The sequence below is a fragment of the Equus caballus genome, chromosome 27 (genome assembly GCF_041296265.1).
Source record: "Equus caballus isolate H_3958 breed thoroughbred chromosome 27, TB-T2T, whole genome shotgun sequence".
NCBI lineage: Eukaryota > Metazoa > Chordata > Mammalia > Perissodactyla > Equidae > Equus > Equus caballus.
The window spans coordinates 30,053,254-30,063,500 of record NC_091710.1 but is presented as its reverse complement, the minus strand read 5'-3'; positions in this window follow the sequence as shown (position 1 = coordinate 30,063,500).

Below are 10,247 nucleotides of genomic sequence, written 5' to 3'. Positions count from 1 at the left end.
TCCTAAACTTTTTCCCTTTCTCCCTCCCCTCAGAGTCTCCCTTGTCCTCTTTTTCCTTTCAGCACTGTCCCAGCCCTGGGGCTTCCTATTTCAAAGAAATTTCCAGAAACTATTTGAATGTATTTGCTACAGGCTGGAATATTCTTCCCAAAAGTTAGTCAGAAAAGTAGAGCTAAAGTGAAAGAAGAAATTTCAGTTTTCTATCAAACCCTTTCTTGTCTGGAGTAGTTTCATCAAGCATTTTCCAACATGATTAACAACAAATCATTTAAGCATTATTTAAGAAATGGAAGTATGAGAATTTGGGGCAAGAACCACTGATATGGAGAGTCATAGATGAGAGGCAGATATAGAAGAGAAGAGACTGGGCACTGACTACCACACAAATCACCAAAGTGGGGTAAATTCTTTTTTATAAGAAAACACTCCTTTTGCTCCCATGTAAAAATTCCTATCAACCATGTTATCATGTTCATTGCAAGTCTTTCATTCTTTTGTTCAAATGTGGGCATATGGTCTTTAATTTGTTGGACTTTCACGCTGGTGGGGATCAGTGGTACACGGGGTGAATCCCCATACCCATGGTGTGGAGCTCAGGTACGCTTGCAGACACATCCTTGCAGTATGGATCTCTGGGTGGACTCACCTTTGGGTCTGCTCCCAAGGTCTCCCAGCCGCTCTGGGTTAGGGAATTGGTCAACACAAATCTCTTTATGTGTGCTTTCATCTGTGTGCATACTCTTGGGGTCATAGGAGCTTACTGAGACCAACCCAAGCTCTAGGAGTGCGAGACAAGGCCCAGCATGCATCTTTAGAAGAGGATCATGCACACAGCGTGGCCTCCTTCTAGAAAACTAACTGGGCGCAGAGGCAGTTAAGGCAATGACATTATTTAAAGAGCTGATGGAAAGGGCTGTTTTTCTCATCAGGCTGCCTTGGTGAATAAACTTCAACCATTCATTCACTCAGGTTAGAGCATTATGTTTTCAAGCTTCTAACATTAAACTTTAACTTTTCCTAGAATGGGGACCTATTAACTAAATACTAGTTGGTAATATCTTCACTGGGATCAGTTATATTGGCTAGTCTCAGAAAGCAGGACCCTGAGGGAGTGGCCCATAGACCTTTTCATTTGAGATGGGTGCAAGGAAGCAGTTACGAGGACTCTTAGTTTAGAAGATTGTAGTAGAGGAAGAGAAAACCGCTGGGCTGCTGGAGGCAAGAGGCTCAGGAAGGGGCGATGAGAGTTCACTGAAGGCAGACTCCTACCTCATAAATTGGCCTATAACTCACCCTGCCTCTGCGTCCCAGGGGGTCATGCATTATTGATCAAAATGTCAGTATACCTTTTGGACTGTGTTTCAAAGGGTAACTCTTGTTATCTTAGAGATCTGTACCAAAATATTAGTGGTTCGAGTAAAATAAATCAGTGGTTTTTTTTGTCCCGACTAGAAACACATATTGGGATTTTTATCAAATTGTTTGGTGGGAGAAAAGGTTGATAAGCACACTTTCAATTGAAAGGAAGCATATTTCTTAAAGTTCAGAGGGCTGGAGAGTTGCATTTTGATTGACAAAATAATGAACCTGTTGATAGAGTCCAGAATTAGTTGGCTGAATTTGTGTTCGTTTCTCCATAAATTTACCAGAGTCAGAAGAGAAAATCCACAGAGGCAGGATGATGAGCCATTTGATGAAGCATGTTATCAGCCTGGCTGTGGCCAGATTCCACCCTCATATATTCATGCACACATCCTTCGCTATGGGCTGCATATGTGCTTTGCGGTTGTGGGGCAGATTTAGGTTTGTTTTTCTTTCTGTCTTTTCTAGTCCAAAAACTCATCATTTAAAGTTTTTGGAAGCAATTTAGAAATGCTCTGAGAATCCCAACCCCCTCCTAACTTTTGGAATACTTGCAGTTATTTTTTCTGGCAGAAAAACAATCAAAAAAGAGCAAAAATGCCAGGATCGCTTCCAAAAAGAGACGCAAAGATACCGTCTACTTTATTTGTAAACCACCATGACTTACTTATTCCTACCTGCTGTTACCAGAAAAGTTATTTAATATTTTAAAAAAAAGTGGAAAGCAGATTTTTACGGGGGAGATAGGGAACTTAAACTGCAGAAGTATTACTGTATAATTGCAGAGAATAGTTCCTTTTGTGTGGTTGGTGCATAATTAAAGCAAGGTTTGAGAGATTTAAGAATCAGGTGGTACTTCTGAGTCATTGGATGCACTTTTTTAAAACAGCATCTTGAGATGCAAGGTAAATTGATTTTAAATTCCTAATCATTATAGTTTATTCCTAAAAATTGGTTATTATGAGAACATTGCCTTTTAAGTAGTTTGGGAACCTGAAATGGAAAGAAAAAGAATCTTTAAAGATTGCTGCTTTTCAAAGTTCCTAACAGAATTATGTTGGCTAGTAAACTTGTTGACATTGGCATTTTTCTAGCAAGTGAAAGGTAATCTATGGTTTGTAGCCAAAATTGTCTCCTGTCCACAGAAAAATGCCCAATTCTAACTGATAGCTCTGTGCGTGGAAATTAAGCTTGCTTAATTTTCCCAGAAAATTATCTGGGAATACTCCCAGAAGCAAGGGGATTAATGTCTTTGTGTTACTATTTACAAATATCACCTACCACTGGACACCAAATGCCTATGATTTGTTTATACGGCTGGAAAAAAAAAAAGATAAAAGAAAAAGAAAATCAATCCCAAGCAGGAAACCTGAATAAAGATGATGACGATGGGTCGCTTGATAATCCCTTTGTGCTTTAGTAGTTAAAAATACGCATGGGGTCCGAGAGCACCTTGCTGAATGCTACACTGCCTCCCATACATTGTATTGTGTTCATTGTAGCTCAACGTTGACAGCCGTTGTGTCTCTACCCCACTTGCAACTTCCTCTCGTAGCTGGCTTGCTCCTCAACACACCCATGCTTCCCGTGAGAAGTTTTCATTTAAATTGAGAGTTTGGGGTGAGTATGGGATGACTGAGGGAAGGTTTTCTTCTCTCTGATGGTTCTTCAGGCTGCATTTTTTAGCTTTCAGGAAGACCCAGGAATAGATTGGAGCACAATGTTTGTATACACGAACTGTTCTCCACCCTATACTGTCCTGGAGCCTTCATTTCCTTTCTTCTCATTAACATTTAAACATACCTTTGATAGGGCAAGAAAGTGAAAGATATTTAACGATTCCGCCTGCTACACTTTATTCTGCTCCTTTATTCACGGCCCGTGCTCGTCCTTTCCCAGCCACCTGAGTCTTCAGACACTTTACCACCTTCCCCATCTTAACCTCAATTTAAACGTTTACAGGAAGCCAAACAAAACATACCCATCTGCTCCAGATGTGTCAAATCTAGTTCTCCTATTTTAACTTTTTTCCAGACAAATGCTCCAGCAAATGTATAAACAGGTTGCTTGTTAGAAGAAGTAAAGATTAATCTTTCCCTGGAAAAAAAAAAGTCCCATGCATTTTGGAAACTTTGGCCGTTTTCCCTTTCAAAAGAACATCGTCTAAATGAAATGCACAGCTTGATCCTCCGTGTGCCAGAAGGGGAGCAGGAGCTCCGTGCTTTGTTCTCGTATCCTCTGTTGATCTGGGCTTATCCTCTGACTGAGCACAGACTCTACCCTGCAGCCGGATGCTTGCCTTTGGTCCCAATTCATTTCTGGGCAGCTTTGAAGAGAGAGCATCACATGATGTCAGACAAGGCAGCCAGCTAGTATACTAACGACCCACTATGTGGCAGGCACAGTTCTAGGGGCTATGGATTCAGCAATGTACAAAATACACATAAGTCCCTGCTCTCGCGGACCTGGAGATAGGCAGTAAGGATATGTACCATTATGTAACATGGTGGGTGAAAATGAGTGCTCTGAATTAACATAAGGTAGGTTCCATGGATGGAGAGTGACCTGGGCAGGGCTGGGTTGGGAGCTCAGAAGAGCTTTAGCGACAGTGGTCAGGGAAGCCTCTCGAGTGAGGTGACATTAGAGCAGGGACCTGAAGGAAGTGAGTGAAAGAGCAAAAGACCTGGAGCTGGAACATGGTTGGCAGGTTGAGTGTCCACAAGAACCCTAACCAGCTACAGAAGAGTGAGAAACAGGAGAGGAGGTGAGAGAAGCAGTTGCAGGTCGGAGCATGAGGATTGAGCTTCTCAAACACCAGTGTATGCACAAATCCCCCAGGGACGTTGTTCAAATACAGACCCTGATTTAGTAGGTCTGGGGCAGGCCTGGAGTCTGCATTTCTGACACGCTCCCAGGTCATGACCTTGCACTGCTGGCCTCCAGACCATGCTTTGAGTGGCAAGGATTCAGGACTTCTTGGTCACAGTAAGAATTCTGCTTTTACTATGAGTGAAATGGGGAGTCTTGGAGGCTTTCGAGCAGAGGGGATGTGGGATCTGACTTGTTTCAAAGGAGGCACTCTGGCTGCTCTGTGGAAAACAGGGCAACGGAGGAAGCAGGAACCTGCCGGGAGGTGATGGGGGTCATCTAGGTGAGATATAACAATGCCAGGAACCAGGTCACGCTCGGGTAGGGCAGCTACACCCAGCGCCACTTCAAGTGAACGTGGGGGTCGGCTCTGCTGTCCAGGTGGAAATGAAAGTAGGGTTGTTACCTGTTGCCTTGCAGAATCCTGCCAGTCAAAGGCTCTTTGAAGATTTGGTGAAAATCAAGTCTGAGATGCTTGATTCCACAGACCTCATCTGCCTCATTCCTGAATTTAATTTTCATTCCCGATGCATGTGTTTCTATTGAATTAAACATGACATCATTGTATCCGGTCACTGTTATGTACGTACACTATTGCAGTTGAGGTATTTTTATCCTTCTCCAAAATAGGTAGGCATGACTTGTGCTTGCGTTACAACATGACACATTAAACTAAAAGAGTACCTATTTAATTTTTTAAACTTCATTTTTGTGTCCTTAAATTTAGGCTAAGACATTTGACTATAAGTTCATCTCAGAACAAGAAACTTCACTTAGAATAGAAATTAATATCCAGTCAGCAGCCTGTCATTGTAGTGGGGTAGCTTCATTCGCTTTGAATACTCTAGCTGAGTTAGTTTTCTTAATAATCAGGATATATAATTCAAAACATTTATATTTTTTCACTTCCCTAAATTTTTATAATTTTCCTGAGAAACTTTCCTAAAGTTATTTAAATTTCCCTGGTCTAGTGTTTCTCAACTAGAGGTGATTTTACCCCCAAGGAACATTTGGCAATATTTGCAGATACATTTGATTGTCAGGCCTTGGAGGGATGCTACTGGTATCTGGTGGGCAAGGACCAGGGATGCTGCTAAGCATCCTACATGCACAGGAGAGCCTCCACAACAAGGAGTCATTCAGTGCAAAAGGGCAATGGTGCCAAGTTTGAGATACCCTGCCACTCTGGTAACCATAAGACCTCCAACCACAGAAAACGTAACCCACCAAAGACCCCAACTACGGTGCTCTAAACTCACAGCATTTGCAATGAGCCATTCCTTTCCACAGGCTGCTCCCAGCTATTGACTGCACATGGCTGGGATACTAAGGCCAGCTCCTTTCTGGGAGAAAGAGGACTTCCCTGAAGGCCAGCTTTGGCTCCAGGATTTCCCAACACCCTTGCCAAACCTTGCTTCTACAGCACAGAGTCCAAGACACTTCCACCTGACTTCCTTCCTTCCCTCTCTCCTCTGCGGGGGGCAGACTAGCATCCCAGTCTGAAGCCTCTCCTGGCCTTTTGCAGCTCCCTCCTGATTTTCTCTCAAGACATTTTCCACAAAAAAAATCCTTGCATATTTTATCCCCTTTTAGGGTCTGCTTCTCGTAGTGCCTGCATTAATATATAGCGGCATTAAATAATTGAGAATAATGAATTTGTGAACCTTCCTCATTGTCGTGGCAAGGGAATAAAATGTTCTAATACACAGAGATGGCTCAGAAATAAGAACTTGACTACTAAATTGTTAGTAAAAGCAACAGAATAAGTAAAGAAGTGAAAGGTATAAATATATAGGAAGAAACTGAGAAAACCCAATTATTCAAGAAAACAAAAAAAGAATTAGCTATTGTTCTTGTGTTTAAAACCCAACTTAGGCCTCACCTGAAGAATCTACAATTAGGAGGAACCAGGATTAGCCTCCCCAATCCCGCTCACTTTTGAAAATCTGGACTGATTCCAGACATGCTCATGAGGTCATCATTTCTAATTAGAGGAATAATTTCCATTCTTGGATGTCTCAGACAAACGTCTCTCCATCCTCGGAAGGCCTGTCAGTATTTGCAGCTCTGCCTACTACATGTGTGAGCTACCCATAGCCTTTGGTCAGGAAGAGCCCCTGTGTGACACATCACCACAGACCACTCAGAGCCACTCCCTTACGTTTACTGGAACAGTCCGCCTCCCTTAGTTGGCTTCCGTGACACTCATCTCTCTGGATAGATTCTGCCCAGGCAACAATTGCTGTCTGTGGGTTGCCAAACTCCACCCTGCTTCCTGGGGATAGATGAGTCCCTCCTGGGACAGGCATGCCCCTCAGCCGCCCACCACTGTGCAGGTGGCAGCTGAAGTCAATGGTCCTGACACTCACAGCTCCTGGGCTTTGTGATGAACTCCAGCCAGAGACATACTCAGATCTTATTCCTGACTCATATGAGACTGTGTTTGCTTTGGATTTAACTCCTTTGTGTGACTTTCAAGATTTATTATGCTGATGGATAAAGTGGCAATTCTCGCCCTCAAACTAACACAATGGCCTTACTGAAGTGGACTCTCCCTATGGCCAACCAACAACCATAAAGAAGCCCAGGAGATGCCCCAGCTCTATTCTGGTGCTTGCAGTACAGGGCTGCCCATCGCAGGGCCGCAGCTGCTTTGTGAGGATTAGCGTCTGTAAGGAAAACCTTGAAATAGGGCCTGGCAGTTTCCTAATGCCTTCCATGTGCCAAGACCTGTACAAGTCACTTTTCATGCACTAACTCATTTCATTCCTACAAGAGTCCTGCGGCATGGATATTTATTATCCTCACTTTACTGATGAGGAAACTGAGGCTCAGAAAGTTTAAGTGACTTGCCCCCGATCACACTGTTAGTAAGTGGCAGAGAAATAATTTGGGCACTCCTATTCAAATTCCAAAAGTCTTTGATATTTCTAGATTATATTGTAGGTAATAGCAGTTTTCAGTAGACACTCTCAGTAGCCAGATCTGCCATTTGAGTCTGTTATGTTTTACTGACTGATATATAGTGTAGCACAATTAAGAAACCCCTACCAAAAGCCAGAGTCCCCACTCAGGCATGCAAGTAACTAGCAGGCCTCCCTGAGTCTGTTAGGGCAGAGCCCAAGCTTCTGAATCCACTGCAGAAGTTGGGAGCCGAATCCATATCGTCAGTCACCACATTGCATCAGCATCTGTCATTTACATGCAGTGGATACTCAGTAACTGCTGGAAAATTCCTACGTGAATAAATGAAGGAAGAAACAAAAGCATTTGCCTCTAAAAGTCACAAGATTTTAGAGTCGAATGAGAGGATGAAGCTCATCTGATTCAAACTTCTGCAATATCCCCACCAAGTGGTTATCTAAGTTCTGCCTGAAGCTTCCACTGGCAGGGTAAACACACACTTCATGAGGGAGTCTGTCCAACTTCACAGGGCTCTGGCTGTTGAAAAGGAAGCACTGGTCAAACGAGACCTTTGAAAAGGAAAATTCAAGAAATTGGAAATACGTAGGAATTACTTTGCATGATGGCTTATCAACTTAGAGGTTTTGTTACTTCAAAATTTTGGTTCAACTTGGAAACATCATGCTAAGTGAAATAAGCCAGATACAAAAGGGCAAATATTGTGTGATTCCACTTATATGAGGTACCTAGATGAGGCAAATTCACAGAGACAGAACATACAATGATAGTTCCCAGGGGCTGGGGTGAGGAGGACAAAGAGTTATTGTTTAACGTGTCTGAAGATTCACTTGGGGATGGTGGAAAAGTCCTGAGGATGGATAGTGATGGTTTCCCAACAATGTGAATGTACTTAATGCCACTGAACTGGTTAAAAACAGTTAATATGGGGGCTGGCCTGGTGGCGCAGCGGTTAAGTGCGCCCATTCTGTTTTGGCTGCCTGGAGCTCGCCAGTTAGGATCCCGGGTGTGGACATGGCACCGCTTGGCAAGCTATCCTGTGGCAGGCATCCCGCATAGAAAGTGGAGGAAGACGGGCACCAATGTTAGCTCAGGGCCAGTCTTCCTCAGCAAAAAGAGGAGGATTGGCAGCAGATGTTAGCTCAGGGCTAATCTTCCTCAAACAAGAAAAAAAATGGTTAAGATGGTAAATTTTATGTTATGTGTATTTTATCACAATGAAAAAAAATTGTTCAAGACGGGCACATATACACATGACCAAGAAGTATTTAATTCATCAAGGACATTCTGAGGCTTTAAGGTGGATCTTAAGGAAAACAACTTCCCTTTCTGAAAACTAGTCTCAGAAGCCGGTGGACTGTGAATTTGAGGATACAACTTTTAACTTGATAGTGTGGGGCTCAAGGCTATGGGAATTTTAAAAGTCTTGGAAAGTTTGAGATGGACTATAACTGGGCATGGGTGCCATTAGCACAGTGCATGTGTGCCCCTGGTGGACAAATTACAACCTGCGTGATGTGGAATCATGGCCTTGACTGAACAGTAGGTTTTCTCTCTGTCTGTTTGTCTCTGTCTCTGTGTCTCTCTCTGAGTTTCAAAAGAAGCCATTTACTTATAGCTACTCAGTACTTTCCACTCTGAATATGAAGAATACTTTGTTCCCCTCTCAGGTCCAGACTAAACTAGTTGACTGGCTGGGAGCCAACAGAAGGGGTGTACACACTCTTCATTAGGCCAGATTTACCATCCGCCTTCGATAAATGGTTCAACATGCCTGTGTGACATGCTTTCCATCCTGCAATGGTTCCTGCTGGCAGAGCATGCAGTTGGCTTCCTTTTGCAGAGAGCTAATTTCCTCTAATTGCTTCCAATGAGAGGTGGGAGGATGGAGGGTGGGTGCCTCACTCTGGGCTGCTGGTCTCCTCATCACCCTCAGCAAGCCATGGAAGCAGTTTTCACGTCCAAAGTCTTGTTTTTGGATATTTGGGTGGGAAAGTCAGGTCACAAATCCTGGGATTTAAGGATCTCCAACAGGTTCCATGACCCTTAAAGATCTGCTCCACCTGGCCTTTAAAGAGTTTCTTTGTTTTTGTTATGATTTTTTAAGGGATTTTATTTCTGATTATAAGAATAACTCATACTCGTTATTTTAGAAAATTGGAAAAGAAAGAAAAGTTTAAAAAAGAAAACTAAAATCACCCTCTAACCTCTTAATCTAGGAAGATCACTATGTATTAACATTTGATACATCCCTATTGTATTTTTTTAAACAAATCAGTTGAGAAAATATCTATACAGATTTATATATTGCTTACCTTTGTTTAACATAACGTCAAAAGACATAATTTTTGATGGTTATGTAACATACCATTGCCTGTATATATGTTTTGTGGTCAATATACATGATTTTGATCATAATTGTATCCAAGACATATTATACCAATCTCTGTCCTTATTTCTGATATGATTTTGGGATTGGGTCCTAGAAGAAATACTGAGCTAAAGGGCATGTGAACTTTTAATTTTCCTGGTACGTAATTCCAAATATTATCTGAACATCTAGTGTGCCACATGACACCCTTCCTAGCGTTGAGGATTATCCTCTTGGTCAAAGCAAGAAATGAAAAATGGCATTTTGTTGTTTTAATTTGCACTGCTTTGATGACTGATGATGTTAAAAATGTTAGACTTATTTTTCATTTCCTCATATTTTATGAATACCTTCAAGAGCTGAATTTATCCCAAATTTCTCCTGCTGAGATTAGGGCATTATATGTTATGTCTAACACATAAACTAGTTAACATTGAGGGCATTAATCTGTTACTACAGTTGTCACCAAAGGTAAGGTAGAGATCAATTCATTAGCATAAAGGACAAATAAGCTTTTTGTTTGTGTAAAAGAGAGCATGGGTAGGGGGTATCCCAAAGCCAGAAGGAATGCAGCCCCACCGTATGGTAAAATATATTTGAGACCCAACCCTATTAGTCATCAAAGGCAGCGTAAAGTATTAGAAGATTGAAAGGGTTTTGAAAAAAAGAAGGGCCATAGCAGATGAAGCAGTAGAGGAGTATGGAGGTAACGTTTTCATCTATT